The sequence below is a fragment of the Danio rerio genome, chromosome 4 (assembly GCF_049306965.1).
Source record: "Danio rerio strain Tuebingen ecotype United States chromosome 4, GRCz12tu, whole genome shotgun sequence".
Classification (NCBI taxonomy): Eukaryota; Metazoa; Chordata; class Actinopteri; order Cypriniformes; family Danionidae; genus Danio; species Danio rerio.
This window is the reverse complement of record NC_133179.1, coordinates 26,253,108-26,260,794: the sequence shown is the minus strand read 5'-3', so window position 1 is coordinate 26,260,794 and position 7,687 is coordinate 26,253,108.

Genomic DNA, 7,687 nt, shown 5'->3' with positions numbered 1-7,687 from the left:
GCGTGCACACATTGAATACCAAACTGTTTTATACCCCTAAACATCCCTTCCCCCGGCCAAAACGATTTGGGGGAAGGTCGCAAGTCGCATACCTCGGCTGAAACATGCTACTCGGCAGATCTTCGATCCAAGCGCCCCTGCCCTGTTGTTTCCGACTTGAAGTGAAAATATGGCGAAATATCATCAATCGAATAAATCATTCATTTTTTTTCTTCTTTTTTGTTGTGTTTTTAATTCTAAACGTTATAATATCTCAGATAGACAGTACATAGCCTAGGCCCAGTATGTCAGGAGGTCGGGTGGTTCGAAAGACACAACCCCCACTGATAAAAGGTCCAGTATTGTTGTCCCATACATGAGCTCATTTTTTAATTGTTTGTTTTATATCTTGACTGCTATGCTATTCCATCATAAATTCTGAAAATAACCCATCAAAGAAGGCTTTCAATGAATGCAAACAATATTCTAACATCCATGTGCAAGAAAACATACAATATGACGAAAGTGAAGTCACTACAAGTACAACTTTTATTCTGAATCTTGGACCTTATTCTTGATAGAAAAAAATACAAATAAAAAGTGGCCCATATTAAAGTTAATTTTAATACTAAAAGGGTATATTTGTTATCCATAATCTTTCAAAATGTATTTTTATAACAAAAACTTTTTCATTTTATCATAACTGCTTTTTGCTAATATAGGATGTAATAATCAAGCTAATCCAGCTAAAAATTGTTCTTAAAATATCTCTAAAATGCAGTATTTATAATTGCAGAAAGGTCCACATTTTGAGGAAAAAGAACCACCTTTTAACCAGGCTGGCTACGGGCATGAATCATGCTCTTTGATATTATTTATTCATATGGTTAATATGCACAGTTTATGTCCATACATAGCCTACAAAGACAACCTAATTGCAATTTAATAGAATGTTTTTGTTAATTAAACAATCAAAATACACTGTTGTATCAGAGAGTGTAATATAATTAGCTGTAGCAGCCTATAGTTATAGTGTACTGTGACTAAGAAAGGTTGTGTAATGTTAGTAATTTAAATAAAGTTAAATCAATGATTTTATAAAATAAAATTATTCTTTCTTTATACTTTAGACATGTAGATAATGTCCATCTGTATCTGCAATATGTGATGCAGGTACAAAAGGTTTAGGAATTTTATGAATTAATAGATTTAAATAGTTCTTTATGCTGTACACACGACATGCGTTAAGACCATATCAGTGGGTTTTAATTTTGATATTTTTTAAATTTGATCAAGTAATAAGATTTATGATATATAATATAATTAATATTGTTATCAGATATGTTATTATTATTATTATATAATTATTATTTAAAAATATGTGCATTTGTAATTGTTGAAAGAATGTCCCAAATATTAGAAGTAGGTCTTGCAATACTTTAAAATATATCCTCATATTTTTATATACAAATGTTAACTTAGTCAGAAATCTGATATATATATTAGAATTTCTGCTTATTTGCTATAGATACACTTGCATCACTTATACCAATGTCATGGAGGAGCAAATGCGTTTCCAATCTGTTTTCTCTGTGATCAACTCCGCCTGCGAAAAAGTAACTCATAACGAACATTTCACAAATTTTATTTCAAAAATGAACTATGAATATAAAACACATTACAGTGTGGCATTAACTAGTCTATACCATACAATCAGGCACAGAAAAGAGTGAACACAGTGACAAGGCAGGGGCAATTTTAGGATATTTATTCTAGGGGGGCTCAGCTCCTTATGAGGTAAAAAAAAGTTAATTAATTAAATGTATGTATGTATGTATATATATATATATATATATATATATATATGTATATATATATATATATATATATATATATATATATATATATATATATATATATATATATATATATAAATTTAATTAATTCACTTTTTTTTTACCTCATAAGGAGCTGAGCCCCCCTAAAATAAATATCCTAAAATTGCCCCTGCCTTGATCTAAACATATTTTTAAAAAGGGGCTATAATTTCCACAGTAACGTTTTGTTTCGGTGATACTTAGGCAGAGCATTTTTAAAAAGTAGTTTACTAATTGTTAAAAAATATACACACAGTACAGTACACAAAGAAATCAAATCACGTTGTTCCAGAACTAAGGGTCAACAAAAGATCATAAAATAAAAGGACCAAGAGTTAATATACAACAACAATACAGTCCACAGAGTAAAATGTTATAACATGGTGTTTACTTTAATGTGTGTCCTGATACTGTTATTGCTTGTCAATCAGACAATGCTTCTATTCTGGTTCTTGTTGCCAACTGGAAGAAAGTGTTGTGTCTAAGTGCGTATTCTTTAATCACTGCGGGTTGCCAACACAACTGGTGGAACCACTTGTCACATCCATCACAGGCAATCTGAAAGATCTTACAGTATGTTTAAATACCATGATTCTCTCAACATTTGATTAAAATAATGTGTAAAAATGTCTGCCAGTATCAGGTGATTCATTCTGCTGTTACCCCTTAAGAAAACAGCACAAAATAAGCTGATGCAGATACTGTTTAAATACAGTTTTTCTCCATTGCTTTGGCCCAATTCTTGATTGAAATTCAAGTTTAGATCAGTTAGATCATTGTTCACTTCAGAGTGGCATTTCTTATTAATTTAAGCAAATTGCAAATGCTTTGGCACACGTGTGCAAACAGTAAGTACACATTTCTGTAGTTTGGACAAACACTAATTGCATATAGCTTGTTGAGCAAAACTGATAAGTCGATTCTCATTTAAACTTTCAAACTCTTCACAACTTCTCACTAATTTTTCATCACACTCAAAACAGTCTTTTCAATTATCAAACATTTGTATGCACACATTTACACCATAAATATCGAATACTGACATTGTTTATAATGGCTGCTAAATTGGTAAATGACCTCTAAATGTGATTACGATTATTTAACCAATCAAGTATGGGACCATATACCGTTTGGCAGTCAAAATTAGAAGTGGATCAAAACGTTTCACCAAAGTTGTCCAAAAACTATTCAGCAACACCCATTCTTGTCTTACAGTAGGACAATTCAGATTCACTTCAAATGTTGACTACTGTATACAGTATGTAAATATTATCACAATCACTACCTTTTACTATTTATTTATATATATTTTTTGAGAATGGAGAACTTCCACAATCATAAGCAGAAGCATCATGGTTGTGAAAGGACAATTGGAAGACTTGTAATTTCTGGCCCGATCAACAAGAGTTACCGGCTGTTTACCAAGCTTATTTTGTAGTATTTTTCTGTATTTAGGTAACATAAGAAATATGAAGTGTACAATAGAGTAATTGGACAAGCAAGATGTGTACTTTACATATGATACATTCTTACAAAAATTATTGTACTGTATAAATAGAAATATGTTCTTTTTTTCTATGCTTGACTCTTCGCAACAAATATTCACATTTTTATCTTAATTTCCATGGTTGACTGTCATAGTAAAAAAACAACTAATTGTTTTAAGCAGTGTGGTACACACAATGACAAACGCACTTGATGTATTGGTGGCCTTGGCAAAATTACTGAAACAATAACTAGGTTTTGAAACATGAATGTTAATCAATGTTAAGTCTGTTTCAAAATACGAGTAAAGCAATTAAGAAAAACTGTAAAAACAATTAAATTCTTTAATTACCCAAGACATAATTATGACATTAAAAACATTACCAGCATCACTGCATTGTTTTAAATTCTGAATCGACACTGTTCTGCAGATTAAAGTGTTTAGTAATTTTGACTTTAAAATCATCACGAGCCTCACCGTAAGTTATCTAAAAATTTTTTTAAAAAGACTGTACTAATTGTGCAGGGCATAGTTATTTTATAGACCATTTTGAAGGATGTAAAGAAAAACAATGGATCCAGCATATTTTCCATTTTACATTCATAATTTCTTTAGCTTCTGAGAATCCAAAAAAGAGACACACACTGATAATTAATGTTATGATAGCTGTTTTAACATGAAGTTATGTTTGAATTGCCTCTTTTTTCATAAAAAAAGGTTTGATAACAAGCAGGAAATGTTCTTGGGCCAATGACATGACCACATTGAAATGGTCTTCAATTTGTTACTTTTTTTTAAAGGTACACTGACACCCTGAGGACATGTAACCCCGCAGGTCTTACACCACCCAACCTGCTCCGAGCTGGGATCGAACCAAACTTTCCGCATGGGAAGAGTTAGTTGCTCTACCAAGAAGGCTAAAGATCAAGGCCTCTAGCATCTATCGCTAGAGCACCGTTTGAGGTCAGACGAGTGAGGTTTACCTGCACAACACTTACTAGCTGGCCTCCATTACATTCACCCCCTAACCTCACTACCATCCGGGTCATGGCACCAACGTAACAGTTAGTACTCGGTTTCCTTTGGGTTGTGTACAGTAAAGACCAGATCTGACACCAAATCACGGTTTGGACGGATAACTTTATTGTGTTAAACTGAGTAAAAACACAGTGATCAGTTTCAGCAGTTGTAACATGTTGTCCATGACCACTCTCTTGGCTGGCGTGAATAATAATCAAGTAAATAAACAACATGAGTTCAGAAACACAGTAATAAATATTAAATAATGTACCTGGTAAACAGAGTAAAAACACAGCGATCAGTTACAGCAGTCTAACATGCCATCCTGCAATGATGGGTACTGTCTTTTATTTTTTATCTTGTCTTATGTACAGCACTTTGGTCAGTCTTGTGACTGCTTTTAATTGTGCTTTATAAATAAATGAACTTGAACTAATAGCAATTATATAGTTGAAGTCATAAAGAAAAGATACATTGTGAATAATAAAACCAAAATGATCAACAAAAAATATATATTTTACAGGAGCACTCAATTACCACGACTTTTCTCTTCGCTGACACGAATAGTAATGATCTGTTGGAACTAGTTTATAAGATGCCACCAGCCAGTGAACAGGGAGGGGGGTCATTTAGAATTAAAGGGCCATGTGCATAAAAGAAAAGCAGGTGAAAGCATTTATAACCTGCAGACACACACAACCTCCACATGACAACAACAAAATGGAGATGGAATGGTGTCAGACTATGCCCCCTGAAGAACACATTTATTTACAGTATAATCGTAATTTAACTGGAGAAAGCTAGAAGGGAAATCTGACTCTGTAGCAACTGAACAGGATATTACATACATTAATATGTGTTTTTCATTAAAAACATAAAATGAACATGGTTTTTCTTTGTGCTTGGGCAAAGACAACAAAAACACCATGCGCTAAAAAATTTTGTTTGCAGTTTGTTCAAACTACTTATTTAAAATGAACTGAAACAACACATTTCTTGAGGTTTTTTAGGGAGCGATGACTTAATTGTTTTAGGTTCAGTCCATTCCAAATTTGTAAAAACGAATAACCCAACTTAATTACTTTATTGTCCTAACACAAATCAAATGTGTTGAACCCATTACAATGTGTGTTCATTTATTTTCACCATACTTTTATACAGTGCATATTGTGTTGTTGAGGGGTAAAATGTGGGAACAACTATTATGATTCAGGTCTTCTTTTTCTTTCTATTTTTAGCATTCCACACTTATCAGAGCATTACTGCCATCTGCTGGTGACTATAATCCAAAACACTTTCATTATAAGAGTCCCTTCTGGACTTCTTCAGTGTTTGGACTTTCAGCAGTGGTATTTCAATTACACTTTGAAACAATCAACATGGTAAAATCATAGTAGAAATAAACGATGTTTATTTCTGAAATGATACTTCTATACATGTCTTGGACATTATACTGAGTTTTCAGTTCATTAAAGAGTCCTGTGAATAAATAAGAGTAAAGTTCACTAAATGTCCAACACTTTTTTTTAAAAGTCTTGTGTTGGATCAGTGTATAGCTGAGAAGGGTAATGCGAGTGTATAGATGCTATAGACCTGTGATCTCATTTTGATTAAGGAAGTCATAATAGCTTCTTGATGGGATGCCATCACTATACATCACGGAAGTTTTGTATTGTATTTTATTGTGAGTATTCAAGATACTGCAGTTAATTTATTTGTATTGCCTGTGGTAAAGTCAGATTAGTGTTAAACACACCAAATGTGCATTTTTAATATATTTTTTGGCTTTCTTTTCTACACTTGCACACAATGTGCATTGCAATAATTTAAAATTATATTTACAAAAATAAAGAAGACACATGTTCTTAAGTAGTTTTTTACAAAAGACCCATTTCCTGAAACCTCCACTCATTTTCTCATAACATCCAAATATGTAAAAATCAACCAGTGGCTTTTTTCAGAACCCACACCCAGCCAGTCAATTGTAGTTGACAAGCAGTCCAAATGCCAGTTTATAAACATTTAGAGCTTGCTAACCATGCTAATTTTTATTATGATCACAGGCCAAAAGCTTTGGTGTTAGGTTTTCAGATGTGCAATGAGCAATGAGTCCTTTCTGACCAATAAGAGCCTTGTCTTTCTAAACTTGTGTACATATGCAATGTTTTGGTGTTACAAACAATCTGATAAGGATAAGAACATTCTGTAGCGGACAAAACCTGGACCGAGCTTTAAAATCAATGTGCACAAATGCGTTATTGAGGTAAAATGACACACAATGACTAAACAAACACACACACATAATCAACCATACAATCAAAAGGGTTTAGAAAATGTGAACGTTTTCTTGACTGAGAGAAAAATGACTTCAGCAATGTTATTTAGACTCAGTGGAAGAAGGGTGAGACCTGGCTGGAGCACATGGTACAAGTTTATGGGTAAGCACAGACAACTCTTCTTCCTGTGCTGTTCTTGTCTGTCTAACCTCCAAGTCTCAACTCTACACTGACTGATTGCACAGTACTTAACTTCTTTATAGGCCACAATGACTGAAGGTTGATCTGGTCAATGACACACTAGATTAGAAATGCCCAAACTAGGGCCTGCGGGCTAAAGTTCTGAGAAGAGAGGGAGGATGATGGGGACTGTTTAGAGATTGTCTTTTCAAATCTAACATAATCTTTTGTTTGTTTGTTTTATTGTTAATAGCAAATTGAAACTAAATGTTTCAATTAAGTATTGTAAATGAATCAGATTTAGTTTAAATGTACATACTTGATGGATAGAGCACAATGCAAAGACTTTAAGCAAATCAAGGCAAAAGCAGATTCTGCTTGACTAGTGTATTCAGCATTGAACTCCACTGTTTTGTTTTATTGCAATAACTTAATTTTATTGTAATAAGTTACTGCATTAGTTAATATGATTAGTAATGTTTTTTTATATATTATTAAATAAATTAGGAAATTACCCATGTTAACTTTAATCTAATATAGTTTGGTATAATTATCTTCAGCTCACGGCTCAAAATGATATTTGGTTTTTGGTCGTTGTACGAAAAAGTTTGGACACCCCTGCACTAGATCATGTCTGAGTGGAATAATTTTTTTTGTCTGACTCTTGGTTCAATTGAACTTGCATTTGCAAAGTGGATACACAGTTTTGAATGTGATGAGTGCACAAGCATTGTTATTTAACCTACGTATTGGTGAAAGACTAACATACACAGTATCCCGAGAGGATCTTTTTGATAGTAGACATGAAATAGCTAGTATTTATTTAGGAATTCTATATAAAAAGATATTGATTAAAAGTAAACAGTACA